Source organism: Chlamydotis macqueenii, chromosome 23 (genome assembly GCF_036417535.1).
Source record: "Chlamydotis macqueenii isolate bChlMac1 chromosome 23, bChlMac1.mat, whole genome shotgun sequence".
NCBI lineage: Eukaryota > Metazoa > Chordata > Aves > Otidiformes > Otididae > Chlamydotis > Chlamydotis macqueenii.
In genome coordinates this window covers 7347401-7363298 of record NC_141578.1, presented here as the reverse complement: position 1 = coordinate 7363298, position 15898 = coordinate 7347401, and the positions used below count along the sequence as shown (strand labels likewise).

The following is a 15898-nucleotide window of genomic DNA, read 5'->3' as shown; positions in this document are numbered from 1 at the left end:
AGCAGGCCACACATGCAGCAGCACCGGAAGCCCAAAAGAAACTGTGGTATTTAATGGCTTAAGTATAATTAACCAAAGCATTGTCTTGGAAACAATCTAACTTAAGCTAAAGAACAAAATCATTAGCTGAACTCAGCGCCCCAGAATTTCTCTCAACATTCATTTTTGTTCTGCATTCCATCCAAAAATATTAAGGAAGGAGGAAGTTCACCACAAACTCCAGGTCATTTTATTGGCTTAAAATAAATAAATAAACAAAATATATTTGCAAAAACTCCACTCAGCTCAAGGAAGTCTTAAAAAGATAAGCTCCCTTTTCTAAGCAGATGGAATGAGTTGTGCAGTAATATAATAATGCAATAAAACTATAAAATAATGCAAGAACATAGTGCGCATTAACCAGTACTTTACATGTTGGGAGGAGTTACGGAACATACTTTTATACTTGCCCATGGCAGGGGGGTTGCAACTAGATGATCTTTAAGGTCTCTTCCAATCCAAAATACTCTATGATTCTATACCTGATGTCTGTGGCTGCACATTCTGTAATCAAGTTCCGCAAAGATACAGCCTACATAGCTCTGATAGCTGCCACCTAGCTGACCCTCATAATCATATTCAGTTCTATAACTTAGAAACTAATCAGTTAAGTGTGATACAAGTGTGCTGAGAGTTGATCATGGCCTTCTGGAACGAGAAATTTTGTAGCTAAAGTTTTATACAATTACAGAGTAAAACAGTTAAGGAAAAACACATAGTGAAGTGTCTTGTGAAGTTACAATAATTATTGTTCTGTCTGATTGCATTTGAGGAATTACATTAAATGTCTCAGGTTGGTAAAAACAAGTGGTCAGTGTGAAAAAGAGATAAGATACCAACACGACTAAGTCTTTCATCTTTGCTTACCCAACTCTCTGTCTAAAAGGTTATTAAGCCTTAGGATCACCCCCACTAACTTTTTTTTTAGCACTGCTTTTAGTAAAATACAGGGATTCTTATGCCAGAGACCAACCAAACTACAGCAGTGTGGGTATACCCACGGCCTCGCGTTAACTCCTAGCACCTGAAAGGCTAAGCATGCAGACAGACAAGTTCTCCTGTACACAGCGCCATAATCATTCATCAGGTTACTACAATTTGACACCTTTTATTATCCATGTGCTCTAAATTCTGATTACAACTAAACTGCAAAAAAAAAAAAAAAACCCTGCAAGATACTTCAATTAGGAGCTTTACAAAAGCTAATAAAATTGCAGGGATTCAGGAGCTCAGGGCTTCTACTGGCATGCTCTTACAACAAGGATATACAGGATACACACAGAGAACAGATTAGATCAACATACCTATAGTAAAATGTAGGTACGCATCCCCATCCACTCTATTCCACTCACATTTTTGCACTGATCTCATTAATAGTTTCCAAGCATAACCCAATAGCACTCCAAACAGCAAAATCAGCACTGCCACAAGACATTCTCCCTCCCATGGCAAAACGGATGGAGGTACTCTTATTTCACTCTGTGCCCAGCTTGCTACTGGAGTCTGATCGAAAGCACACACCTTGCATTTGAATGGAATGCAGAGATCTGAGTTGGTTCATAGATCCTGTGAGGGCTTGTCCAACAGCCTTCAGCCAGCTATTAGCAAAGCTTTATCCTCTGCAGACATTTTTCTTTGCTACAAGAAATGTCATGCATGCATGTCAGACTGTCAAACAACTTGTCGTACCTCAAGCTACCATGAACAGGAGAAACTCCCCCTACGACTTGACATTCATGAGGAAACAAGCACAGAAGGCCAAAAGTGATAGGTAAGCAATACAACTGTTTGGTTTTTTAAAGCAGCTTTTCCCAGTTTCAAATTATTTAACTTAATAAGGGCAAAATGGCAGCCAACCAACCAAACTCAGCCAGCCCAAACAATTTATCTGTCTCCCAGCCCAGCTCTTGTACCCCTCTCTGATCAGAAAGCTGCATTTCCATGTTTGTATGATGCTGGGCTTAACTAGAAGCCCAGGCAGCGGGAAACTGAAACAAAGAAATTACAATTTGATTTTCTCTAAGTTCTTCTCCCTCAGGAGGGCATCCTTTAGCCAACTGAACTAAGGTGAACACTTTTGAGTGGATACAGAAGAGTTTAAGGAACTCGATGCAAGAAAGCAACCAGGGCAAACACAGCTGGTGGCATCAATCAGGACCAGAAGCAGAGGCTTAAATTAGAAGACCATTAAGAGCAACTAAGAGCAAGAAGAATCAGGAATAAAAATACACCACACAGGAAGGATTTGTAGGGGCAGAAAGAGAAGGAGCAGACTAGGAGGATTAAAGAGCCAGAACCAGGAACCAACGCTACAGGAAGGGCTGCAGGCCTAGCAGTGAGACAGCGGCAGCGAAGTCACACCGAGCTGGAGGCGAGCCCGGAACTTTCCAGGACAGGCCAGCCGCACGAGCTCGCCACGCGCCGACGGCCCCCGCTGCCCCCACCGCAGCCGGGCCTTCCGGGAAGGGCCCTGGCCCGCAGGCCGCCCCCGTCGCCAAGCCCCACTCCGCTTACCTGCTGCCTCGGCGGCCGCAGCTCCCATCCTCCCGAGCTGAGCCAGGCCGAGCCCGGGCGGCCCGGAGCGGGGCCGCGCCCCGACCCCCTCGGTACCGGCTGACTCCAGCCCCCTGCGCGTGCGGCCGCCTCAGGCGAGGGCCCGCCGCAGCAGCCGTGCCCTCGCGGTGGGGAGGCGGCCGCAGGCGGGGCCTGCCGGTGCGCGGGGTGCGGGCCCGCGCCTCCACCACCACCGGGCGCACGGCGGCCCGGCGGGGGGCGGAAACCCGCCTGAAAACAGTCCACGGCTGCGGTTGCCTTCTGCAGCGCACCGGACGGAACCGCCGCCTAAAGAAGCAAACCCTTCGAGCAGTCCGAGAGCCAGGCTCGACTTGTGACCCTGCTGCACAGCTGCTGCAGTCAGTACTTGGGTTCTGGGGCTCCTCCACCGTGATGGTGGGGGTAGAGAACCTTCTGGTGGACGCCCCTGCAAAATCTGAGAGGAGCTGAGCAGTGTGTGGTGCGTGTGATAGGGGGAGACTGTCATCTGGCTGAGGAGGAGGATGAAGTACTTCCAGCTCTGAAGAACAAATGAAATTACCTAGGGAGAAGTGTAAGGGAAAAAAAGGAGGTACAGGACTTGAAGAGACAAAGACTGCTACAGAAGATGCCAAAGTGGTGGTGGCAGAAGCAGAACAAGATGGGTATTAAGATGTGAAAGAGTCTCAAACCACAAAACCACAACAATTTTCTTTTGAACTCACAAAATATCCCACATTTCTGTGGTTGATCCATGTACAAAGACAAAATACTATTGCAATCAGTCAGCAATCTTTGGAGTGTTTCCTCCTAACTGCTTACATTACCCACAAGCAAAATTTACACCTGGAAATTTACACTTACTCCCCTACAGTGGGGTGTTGGGAAAAACCACTAATTGTTCTACCAATCTAATACCACCGATAAATCCTATTAATTCCCATGTTCAGTTCTGTCTACTCCTGCTCCTGAGTAAGCATCCTACTGTTCTGACCTTTACCTACTCTGGAAGAAACAGCCCAGGTGCCCTCTAGTGTGGTTTCAGAACATCTAGTCCATGCTTTTCCCACTTTTGTGGGACTAAATGAGAGGGTTTGTATTTGGCTTGAAACGTTTTAAAGGTCCATAGAATTTTACATAACCATTGTGAAAAATGTTTTGACTGAAAAATTCATAGTAATTCTGATTTTTTTTTTTGTAAAATTGCTGAATGACAGTTATAGTTTCACAGGCATATTACCTGTTTTATCCCCAAAGTGCAAAATAGCAAAATTTACTAAACATGTCTGAATTTTTCATGACCTTTATATTGCTTATGAAGTGATGCTGTTGTTGGGTTCTTTTTCTTTATACAGATGGGTTTAGAGCGTCAGCATATTGGAAAAAAAATTATAGTCCTACTTACTTTTTCAGTTTCTTGTATTTCCAGACTTTTAATATATATTTATCAAAGTAAAATTTATTTTTCTTTCTACTACATTTTTAGTAGCTTTTTGGCGACAATAAAAAATATCTGAAATGCTCAAGTGTTTCTTAATTTTCTATTTGAATTACTTTCCTAGCTGATTCAACCCTAAGAAATTTAGCCCTTTTAAAGCTATTCACAGTCTGAGTAATGAACATGCTTAGATCATCTCAGAGCACATGTTTCTGGAAGCTTTCCTGGCTGTGGTGCAGAGTCTTTGACATGTCCTGTTTAAACTAATAAACTTATCTAGCGTCAGTAGTGTGCACACCATGAAAGCTAATAGACTTGGGCACCAAACGAGTTTGTTTTTTCCAAACTGAAGGTAGAAATGGGAAGAGTACAGGCTACAGTCCAACCTGGCCCTCACTGTTTCCAGAGTTGAGGCATCTACCACCTCTCTGGTCAACCTGTTCCGGTGTTTCACCAGCCTCATAGTAATTTTTTTTTTTCCTTATATCTGGTCTAAATCTACCCTCCTTTAGTTTAAAATCATTATCCCATGTCCTATCACAAGGGACCCTGCTAAAAAGTTTGTCCCCATCTTTCCTATCAGCCCCCTTTAAGTACTGAGAGGCCACAATAAGGTCTGCCCAGAGCCTTCTCATCTCCAGGCTGAACAGCCTCAACTCCTTCAGCCTGTCCTCACAGCAAAGGTTTGAAGTTAAATTCTCAGAACTGACTTGAAAGAAATGCCAGATATACAAATATATGTTCTGGTCATACCAATCGTCCATCTACTTTTATTGGTAGCTGTCAGTAAATGCTTAAGGAAACAGCTTGAGAATAGGGGGAGTACTTTCCTATTATTAACCTTCTGGAATTCAGTAATGTTTGTTTTAAGAAGAAGAACAGGAAAAGAAAATTTAGAGTGAGAATAGTGGAAATAAAGGACAGCCTGAACTATCCAGCTATGGAATGATTTCAAAGGAGAAGTCCCGCCATTTGGCTCATCTTTACACAAACAAATTTAAACACTTAGAACTGGGTCTCTCGAATTCTCCTCTACAGTCCACAGACAGTAATGAAACTCCAATACATTTTTCCCCATTTTTGCTAACCACTTCATCCTATTCCACTCTTAATGGCCTTTTCTATTACTTCCAAGACCTGGGAAAATGTAGAAGTCTATTTAAAACACTGGCAACTTTCCAATCAGCAGTAGCAGCTGTGGGTAGGATCAGCAGCTCTCCCTGACAGAAATTTTCTCTTGTACACATACAGTATGACAGTATGACTGCATCAATGTATTCCCTTCAAATTCTCTGTTTCATGTCTTTTTATCCTAGCCTTATATGCCTTCTTTCCCCTGAATTCCTGCATACACTCCATTTTCCTGTTGTAAATGTGTCTGTGTGCCAATATGGCTTTTCAAGTAATGTTTTCCCCTCACATCACTGTGTATCTCTTTATGCACACATTTTTGCCCACCCTGTAGTCTCTTTGAGTTTAGAAAGAAGTGAATCCTCACACCATGGGAATTTTAACCATCTTTAAAAGTAAACTAGTAAATAATTCTGAAGGGAACAATTTAGACATGAATTATCTTTGTAAAATGTGTGTTCTGATAACTGAGAGTCTTTTGAGGAACAGCTCAGCTATCTCACAGCTGTTAGTGGGATACCAACATTACTGCTGAGTAATTTTAAAATTTTAATTAAAACAGGCTGGGTTTTTTCTCTTGCCTGTTTGGGTCTTCTTAAAATATTTGCATCATCAAAATTTCCTTTTTAAAAAAATTCTGAGCAAGTAAAGTGAGAGACTAAAGTTCCCCTTTTGTTTTCTAGATTCATGCCCATGAATAGGAGTTCCCACAACATGCCTCATTCTTTTTTTAGCTATTGAACTATTTTTTTTTTCTTCTCTTCAGTGGTAAGTCCTTGCATCCATTTTTTTATATGACTGTTATGCATAATGGCTTTCTCTTTGTTCTTCTGACATGCCTGAAATCGGTGTGAATTGTGAGATTTTCAAGCCAGAAGCAGAAAAGCGGTGCTCAGGGATGCATGTGACTGGAAGAGCAAATCAGATTCTATCAAGATTGGAATAAGGATCCATATGAAATAGGACTAACCTAGTCCTAGTGCTAGTACTGCCATGATTTTCCTTTTCCACACTGCAAATATTTTAACTTAACCGTCCCAATGAGTGCTTCATACAGGAGTTCGTAGGAATTGGGGAAGGGGAGGAGGGTTCTAAAACTCAGTGAAGTTTTATACACTTAAGCATACAATAAATAGTGATTATAGACGTGGGCAAATTTGACTTAGCATGAAAAAGGAAATTTTGGTCTTAGTGGCAGGTTCTTGAGAAAAACATTGGTCACTATTAGCACCTGACTTCAGTCTTAAAATCAAAAGTACTTGACTTTTCTACCCAGATACATGAACAGCTGAACACCTTTATGAGTTGCCACATATATCTGAATGTGTATGAGTACATTTGCTCCGGAAGGACATTTTGTACATCTCTAACATGCCAGCAGTTGTTATAGATGCAACAACTTAGTATAAATAGGACAAGAATACCTTTGGATGCATCATTTTTTAAGAGTTCCTTCTCCTCTCAGTTCATCTGCTTCCTAGCAAATTTCCATGGAAGATGCATGCAAGACTCAGCACCATTTCATTTTGTTTGAGAAGCAAGCATTTACAAATCAAGCTCACATTGGACCTTTCCCTTCTATTTTGTCCTTGCAAAGGAGTAACTCTGGGTAAAATTCAGAAAACCTATTTAGACTCCTCAGTCAGTGACTGAGAGTCTGTTCCTCAGCAACAGTTCATCCTGCAGGGATACTTACACTTAATTGGCGCTTAGACTCTGGACCACAAAGTTCCCACAACATTCATAGTGCATATAAGGGAGCTGCCCAGAGGAGTGGCATCGCATCTCTGCCTGTAGCCTCTGAAGACCTACCAAGTAGGCATGCCCTGAAGATGCCTTATACGTGTAAAAACTATTGAAGTCAACATGCAACCCAGCAGAGAAATATAGTCTGTGAGAGAGGAGGCAGAGAAAGGCACTCTTGTTGCCATTCTTTCACATGGTTAACCTGAGTCACGCTATTGGAAGTGGAACCATTACTATTATGTAGAATAGATTAAATAGCAGTGAAATCTTCCCAAAAATTAATAAAATAATTTACCATAAACTTGTTGGATTGAAGATCCTTGCAACAGAAAGCAAGACTTCTCTTAGATAACTGAACTCCGTGTACAAATATTCTTCTGACACAACACAGGCAGAATTTTTCTGTGCCAAGAGAAAAATCACATTTCGTAGTAAGGGTATAGCAGGCAGCTTGGTGGTTCCCCAGATAAAGCACTAATGCTACTAATGGTGTAGCTTTTTAACTCCAAAATATTGTTTGTCTGTTTATTTTAAAAGCTATCTTTCTTGACTGAAATCTATGAAGCACTCAGCGAAATAGAAAAAAAAAAAGGGCTTACTGGACTTTTTCAGTTCCCTTGTTTTCCTCTATTTAACCAACAAAAAGAACAAATTTACATGATTTAAGAAAATAAACAATACATGTTCAGATGCCCATCTGTCTTGGGTTTTAGTAAGCATTCCTCTATGATACTGAGCACCTGCTACAGTTCATACATTATCTTCCACTACTGTCATCGTATAGTGAACTTGAAAAAATGTTGAAACCTCCTTCAATTCTTAACTTAAAGTAGTTCTGTGGAAGCAGACACTTCTCTTTAAGGACTTCTGATGTCTGCTGGGCTACCCCATCCAAGGGGTAGCCCTGCAAGCGCTACTCAAGCCCTGCTGCCTATGGTCTTCATCTTCCGTTGCTGGAATGATTATGCCAGCTAGAGGTAGATGTGAACTGAAGCCAGAATCTGTTGGTGGGAGTACGCCAGACAATACATCACTCATTCATTCCCCAGGAGCTGACGCAACTTACAGAACTCACTGATGGAACTGTTATTTCTCATCATGTTACAAATCACCACTGTCCTTCATGTCAGTAAAGTGAAATGCAGAAAATACGTGGCACGTTTCACCACTCAGTTCTCTTATTTCACATTCCAGTCTTGACGCATTTTTGAAGGACCGCAGAAATGTGTGGTTTAAAACCTGTCTAGTAAACTTCCTTGATCCTAAGGCATACGCTTTGAATATAAGTAACTTTCTTTTTTTCCATTGCCCTTTGGAACAATTTCCTTTTCTCACTTGGCTCAAACAATTTTCAAATCACGACAGCAGCAACAGCATGTTCCATCCTGTGATGCAGATTGTGAGTCAGGGCCTTTGGGACCTCCATGCTAACTGGATGAATTTCCATGTGTCCTCAGGCAATCGTCCCAAGGGTATTCCTGGAATGGCTGGCAGTGCTTGCAGTACTCTACAGTACCCTAAATTTCTGCTCTTGAGACACAGTACAGGAACCCTGTTACTTTCCAGGCAAAGAGCAGAACTGCACACCCTCCCTTAGATCATGGCATACAGCACAGAGATTAGCAGAGCTTTTTGTAGGATTTCTCTAATAAACAGTCCCAGACCACTATGAAATAAGTCACTCTTAGACCCTTTTTTATGTATTAGATTTTAAATCCCCAAAGAGAAGAACAGATTTACAAGGGAATAAACCAGAAGGCTGAGCTAGGACAAGTAGTCAAGAATTTACAGTTCTGGGATCACTCCAGTAGCCCAGTCTCTACAGAAAATCCCCACTTTCATGCTGAGCCTCATGCTGGTTGTGATACATGCCTCCTAGACCTGTGAATGCATCCTGAGCCCAGAATAAATGAACATACAAAAGCCAGAAGCTCTGGAAAAACAGCCCTTTCACGTGTCACTGCACATTAAGACCAAGGAGCATCGGCAGTACCTCAAGGCATTCAGTCTGTAAGAATGAGGATCATAACGTCAGTCCTTCAGACTGAGGAGTCTGTAAATACAGCAGAAAAGTACACATGCAAGTATGCATCCGCTTCTTTGTATATGCAGTCCAAGTAGAATTTGTAGAGCCTGTAAAAGGCTGGGTTGAATCCTGTGCTATCTTTCCCTACTATACTCTTTTATTTGCACTTATGTCACATTCTCCACCATGGCTAGTATAACATATTTGAAAAATAAAATTAATTTTTAAGGCTTGATGCTTGGGCCATATTCTTTGCACTGCCTGAATAGACCACTTCTGTGGTCTAAACACTCAATATGCAGTAGCTGGTCACACTGTAATCCACAGCGGAGACCCCTCGGCCTAGGCCAATAAGTTTACGCCTGTACAGCTGCTCCCGACCCCCTTATGACTCATCATAGAACTAGTTCCATACCTCATTTTCCAAGCTGACCCAACCAGCTAGATTAGCTCAAAATGATCTTAGCCACCATGCATAGCAGAAGAATTCCTTCTAATTAAACCTCGAGCAACAGTTTTGATAAGCTGTTTTTCCTTAATATTTTTCACAGTTTGGCAGATCATGTTATTACTCGCCAGTCCAGGTTTCCTGGGAAACAAATAATCTTGTTAGTCTTCTAATCCTTCCAGGGAAATGAAGCCAAATGAAAACATTTCATGGGTGTTCATTACATTTTATCAGAGATAGTTCATGGACCTATCAATGACCTAACTGCTCAGAATGTGCTGCTGCTTAATGGGTAACAGAAACAACTAAACTTGCTTTTTGTAACAGTCGCTTCTTGTCCAGAGACAACATTAACCAGGGACAAAGCTTCCTTTCTGGGCAGTGCTTTGTTTCATCCCAAGTCAAGAAAACACTCCTCTTCTGAGAACTGGATGTTGCTATGGCAGAAATGTGTGAAAGGGGCCCTTCACAAACATGCAAGCCAACTCCAGCTTCTATTATATATGTTTGTCTCCTTTGATTTTCTGGAGGGGAGTGCATTCTTTTAAGTTAAAGATGACAGCAGATAGTTCAGGTATGATACAGAGTCTTTCTTCTGTTCTTCCTTTGGCTAGGGAAAATTAAGTGGAAATGTTCCTTCGGAACACACGCCATCATGCCTAAGAGGCTGTGCATACTGTGACTGTTGACATGAGCCTGCAAACTCTGTCATCATCAGATTTTCTGCCGACATGCCCTGTTCACTGAACTCACACTTGGGATGGTCATTTGTGTAAATATTAAGGACCACTCATCTGCACCTTGCAGAGGAACTTACCTCAGGAGGAGTTGCTGAATCAAAGTGGAAGTGTGCAACTCACAGAATTGGAAATCTACCTGAGAGAAATCAGGACGACAGAGCAGAAGGAATCTGCAAAGAGAGTATCTTAACTGGTAATTGGATGAATGCCTCTCATTTGTTTAGCAGAGAGCTGGGAGGGGACTCAAAAAGCCAAAGTGGGACTGAAAGCTACTTACTGTGAGAAAATATAAAAGAAAACAAGGTATTCTTCTGTCCTCATTCCCATTTTGGCCATTAAGGGGAGATGCTAGAAATAATGTCTGGATCATGCTTGCTGTAGAAATTAAGTAAGTAGTTTACAGGATTCTGTGATTTTACAGACTTGCAATGCTTTTTTTTTCTGAAAAGCAGCTTTCAGAGATGGGCCAGGATTTGAAGCACAGCAAATTCTGGACACTCCTAAAAAGATAAAATCCTAAGAGTGCAGTTGACAGGGTATCCAGAAATAGCTCTCAACAGCCTCATATATGCTTTGCAGACTGATCTGTCATGCAAGTTCCTGATGCAGAGCAAGTAAATATATTTTTAAAAATTTACAAGTGTGGAAAGAAACAAAGGAGCAGACTATTTGCTCAGACAGTTGGAGAAGCACAACCCCTTCTGACCTCCTTGTAGTCCAAGGAACAATTCCTGAGCTGCATTCCGAGACAGAGGCAGTGCTGCCAGGCCTAGCATTCCAGCAGTTACTCAGTGGAAATGGAAACAGCAATACAGATGCCAATGGTATGGTGCAAGTTTCATTGTCCCTATCAGAATGGGAGTCCATTATGGTTTCTGGGCTCTTTGCTTGGCATTTAAAGTCAGTTGTAGTTCCATCTAAATCACACGTTTAAGCCAGGAAATAAGACTTTTTTTTTAAGGGAGCTCCTCCTCATTCCATAGCCTATGCTTCTCTGAAGGGTTTTTTTGGACCTTGAACAGGGAATTTGAGCTTAGCATGCATAGAAGGAGCTGAGAAATAGAAAACCTGAATGATCCTCTGCAGAGCTAAGAAGCATGCATATGAAAGTTTAGCTGCTCAGAAAGCATAAAACTGGAATCATTGTAGGCACATGCTTGTAAAACACTTAGGAAACAGCTGAACAGCAGAAAGAAATAACATTATTGTGCCTTCCTAATCTCTCAAATGTCAATGGGTTAGCAGAGAACAATCTGGAAGACAATGAAAGAGAAAGAGTACGTCAGACCTGGAAGGAGAATAGTAAAATTCAGGCCTGTAGGGATACATTTGAAATGTTTTAAATCTTAAGTCAGTTCAGGGGTGATCTTTATGGGAATAAAAACTCAGGCTTTCTTCTGGTAGTTGAAATTAAACAGCACTTGCTCAAGCAAGGATTGTTTCTTATCCATCTATCACTACAAATAAAAATAATACCACATGTTTAGCAGTATCTAAAGATCTAGTGCTAAAGCGGGATAACACTTCTTTCAAAAGTTTCCCAGCATGCTCTGCAATGAGAAAATAAGCAAAACCAAATGGTCTTTGTCCCAGGATCTGCGTAATTGTAAATCTAACTGCAAAGAAACTTCCAGGTTAGAAAGCCGTTATAAATCCATATGCTTGTTTCATCTAAGATATAGTATGTAAGAACCTATGAGGGAAAGGACACGTTGATAAAATAAGGCTCTTTAATACGTAAAGCAATACAATCCATGGCTTTGAAGCTGGACATGTTCAAGATGGAAATAAAATGTCAGTCTTCACAGCAAATACAACTGACTAGTGCAGCTCGTGAAATAATGTTGTGAATTGTCTACCAACTGAATATTTACTTCATAATTTGATAATCCTATTGACAAAAATATTATGAGTCCCTTCTTCACTTAATTATATTTGTTCCATAATGGCCTATGGAATGAAAATATCAGCCACCTCTGTAGTTTTTATCAAAAATCTCTTAATGGATGGAAAACCTGGAATTACAAACATTGTTACAGTTACGTCAGGGTTGCATAGCCACCGATTAGCTGAGAGAAGCAGAGCACGTGAAGTGGAACGAGCGAGGCTCGCACGTTTAGAGCAATAAATACATTGCACTGGAGGCAGAAATCTACCTGTTTGGCGCGAGGCAGCTGCCCCGGCCCGTCCCCGCGCTGACACCACAGGAACGCCCGGGGCGCCCAGCGCCTCGGACCGGGCCAGACCCGTTACCGGCTCCCCGCCCCGCGCGGGGTCGGCGGCGCGGGCGCTGCCAGCAGAGGGCGCTGCCGCACGCAGACGGCGGCGGGCGCGCCCCGGGGGCGGCTGGGCCTGGGCCTGGGCCCGGCGGGGCGGGGCCGGGCGGCGCCGGGCCCTGCCGCGTTCCGAAGAGCGAGTGCTGCTTTGCCGTTAGCACCGTTCTGAAGAGATCGCTGCAGAGAGATTGCTGCCTTGTGCGGCGCGTTCTGTCCTGGCCACCTGGTGACTGGGGACCGGCCCCTGCGCTGCAGCCGAGGCTTCGATCCTGGGAGGACGCGGGGGTCTGAGCCGGAGCTGGCAGCAACAAAGAGCAGAAGAAACCGAGTCCTGTAACCCGGACTTTCACCGTTCTTTGAGGTCTTTTGAGGTCCTGTAAGATCGCTGGCTGTCAGCACAGCTCTTGGTTAGATGACCCCAGCATGCATGGCTATTGACAGGGGCACTCCCGGAGGAAGCTGTGCGGTGCTTCCTAAAGAAGCTAAGAACTGTGTGGTGAGAGGCACGATGTTGGAATTCAGGTGGGTACTGATCTTGAACCAAGGCTGGGGAAAAAGGGCCATATACAGACCTCACGCACCGTGCCGCTAGCTCTGAATAGCTTGTCTCGTCTTCATTTGCACCTTCTGTAGTCATCGTGCAAATCTGCTCCCTTGCCTAAAACCTCTTTTTTTTTTTTTTTTTTTTTTTTTCCCGTGGTAATTAAGGGAACACCCATCGAATCTGGTCAGGAAATGGCTCTCCCCTCCAAAGTAAAGAGGTCCTGTCCCCACAGCTCCTCACCATATATTCACTCAGGTTCTCCCTAGGGCTTCCTGAATCTCTTACTATCATCAGCTCACAAAAAAAAAAGGCACCAAGAAGAACCAAGATCTTCCTCTTCTTGGCTGGATGCACATACAGTAACTATTCCAGCCATGAATAGCACACGCACCGGGTAGATGAGCAAACCAGGGCTCACAGGTTGAGTCAGCTGCCCTGGATCATGCGGGAAGATACTCGGCAGAGCTCAGGATAGATAGTGTGACCCTCCCGCGACCCAGTTCATTGTCCACCCAGTAAAGCTGTGGATATTAATTTAAGCAGAGATGCCTTCTGCCTTGCACTTACTTACTCATTTGTCTCCTAAACATTTTATCAATAGCTAAATTAAAACCCAGATGTAAATTACATTTGTTGCCCTTGGAACCTGGGTTGCAATTTGCAATGACAGAAGTTTGCAAACAGTGTTTATGCAAATCCAGGTATCTAGATTTTTAAATTGAAAAAAAAAAAAAAAGAAAAAGAAAAAAAAAAAGAGAAAAAAAAAAAGAGGAATTGTCTTCATGCTCCATTATTGAAAAATGCCTGTAGCTCCCAGGAACAGACTTTGCTAGATCCAGATACTGAAGAGTCTAAAAATCCTGCCAAGAGCTCTGTGAGAAATTGTGCAGCTCTAAAGGACAGTTTTTGAAAGTTGATCTTTTGATGTGCTTTGAGGAGGAACAGACATTCTGTGCTACAGAACCTTGGGCTTAAGAGGCTTAGTGAGGGCAGTGGGACCAAGACTGAAGTTCACAGGCTAACATTTTGTGCATGGACTGTTTGCTGGCCCCCTTGCCATAGCCCTGGGAACAGATTTTAGAGAAAGAACAATGCAGAAGCAGCTAAATCACCATTTCTGAAATGCTTTTGAGAAAAAATAATCACAAAAAAAATTGAATCAAGTCCTTATCGAGTGATCTCACACTTCCTGAGTACCATTAAAACAGCTAGACAAGAAGAGAATATGCTCTTGTCACCATGAATGACTTCTTTTCTGGAAGCAATGGAATAGTAACATAAGTGTATCTGCAACAACAAATGACCAGAAAAACCCAGCCACATAGAGTATCAAACTGATCCCACTATTCACGATACCTGTTGAAACTGCTAAGTGGAAAGAGAAAAACCTTCCTGATAATTTAGCATCAGTTCAAGTGGATTTCATTCACTGCAAGAATTACGTAGCAAGGAGACCTACTCCTCATGAAGGCTGAATGTGCCATTCCTAAATTAGCATGAAAATTTCTAGAGAAGTAGAGAAGCCTGATAAAAGGCTTTTTAAAAAACTATCTATTTTGCCATGATAAGCCAATGCAAAACTGCTCCCTCTTTTAGATTTTTTATTGCTTCAAATGTATCAGGGAATAATTATGTCTCTTCCTATTGCTTGATACATCTCATAGTCATTAAATTATTTTGCTATTCCAATGGATTAATGTTTTTGTGATTTTAGAAGGAATATATTGGACCTGGTAGGTCAATACCATTTAGCACTGCTCTGAAGCAAAAAAAAAAAGAAATTGCAGAGTTTTGCTTTGTGTCATAAAGTACATTGAATGTTTCTTTAAAAAAAAAAAAACAAACTTAAGAAGTGTATTTCATTGCAAACGGAACGAGATTCTTAATAAAACTCTGCCATTGCAATTAAAATAAACTACTTGAGATGATTTTCCCAAAATGCTCTCAGGCTTTAAAGCAGCTGAAAATAAAGAGCAAAGTGAGTGAAAACAGAAACCACGTCCAACATCCTTCAGTGTTACTGGATCATGAGATGAGCGTAATTGCATTCGAAATAACAAGACCCAAACATCTTTTCCTATGTCTTTTTCCATAGTTTCCATACACATCTTGAGAGAAATAGGTTCTAAACATGAGAACAATCTGGACAGGTAAAACTGTACAGTTATTTTACTACAGCACAAAACAGGAAATAATTGCTTTATTTGTTAAACATTGAGAGGATATAGAAAATGCACTTCTCAAAAGTCTCTACCTTACCTTGTGCTGCCTTGTCAAAGCCCCACAGGCAGCTTCAGACTGAGACTCTCTGAAGACTGTGAAACAAAACAGCAGCTGAAAAAAATTACAAGAAGAGAAAGAACTAAGATTTTGACAAGAGAGTCAGCATTTTTGGTCATATCTCGAGAACAAAAGTGGAAGTATTAGTGACTGGAAAATGAAGTTTAGGGGGCATTAGTTTATGAGTGTGAACAAAAACAGTTTTAAGGAGAATGGCCTGCTATCCTTGGACTTAAAATTCCCGATCTTGCTTCTAATTTTGTGGGCACGCATCTAGTACCTGCAAAATTTAAGTGTCTAATTTAAAGTCTTGGCCTGAGACAGCTGCCACGCCCAGAGTGATTAGGGCCGGCAGCAGCCGGGCGGAAGGGCGAGCAGGGCCGCCGCCCACACGGCAGAGCCACGGCCCGCGACCCCTCCGCAGCCGCCCCAGCCCCGCCCGGGTACGGCGGCCAGACCCGGCCGGAGGGCGGCTGCCCGGCGCTCCGCGCCGCTCCGCCGTGCATAGAGCGGGCCCGGCCCCGCCGAGCAGGGCCGCCGAGGGGCGCCCTCGCTCCCCCGAGCACCGCTTTGGGCACAGAGCCCGGCCCGCTCCCGGGGCGGGCCCAGGTAGGCAGGGCTGCCGGGGCAGCACCGCCCCAGGCCCCGCCCCGGCCCGCCCCTCGCCGCGCCCAGCCCTGCACCTGCCTCCCGGCACC

At 43.0% G+C, this 15898-nt stretch overlaps 1 long non-coding RNA gene across 1 annotated transcript in view; it reads right to left on the bottom strand.

The window, feature by feature from the left end:
* Positions 1-15544, bottom strand: part of LOC147598024 (uncharacterized) — a 50395-nt gene extending 34851 nt beyond the window's left edge. Inside the window, exons 1-3 of the long non-coding RNA XR_015260969.1 lie at positions 15481-15544; positions 15180-15254; positions 7182-7288 (exon numbers count right to left, since the gene is read on the bottom strand). This is a non-coding gene — a long non-coding RNA (uncharacterized LOC147598024). The remainder of the gene's footprint in view (positions 1-7181; positions 7289-15179; positions 15255-15480) is intronic.
* Between the last annotated feature and the right edge of the window lie 354 nt (positions 15545-15898).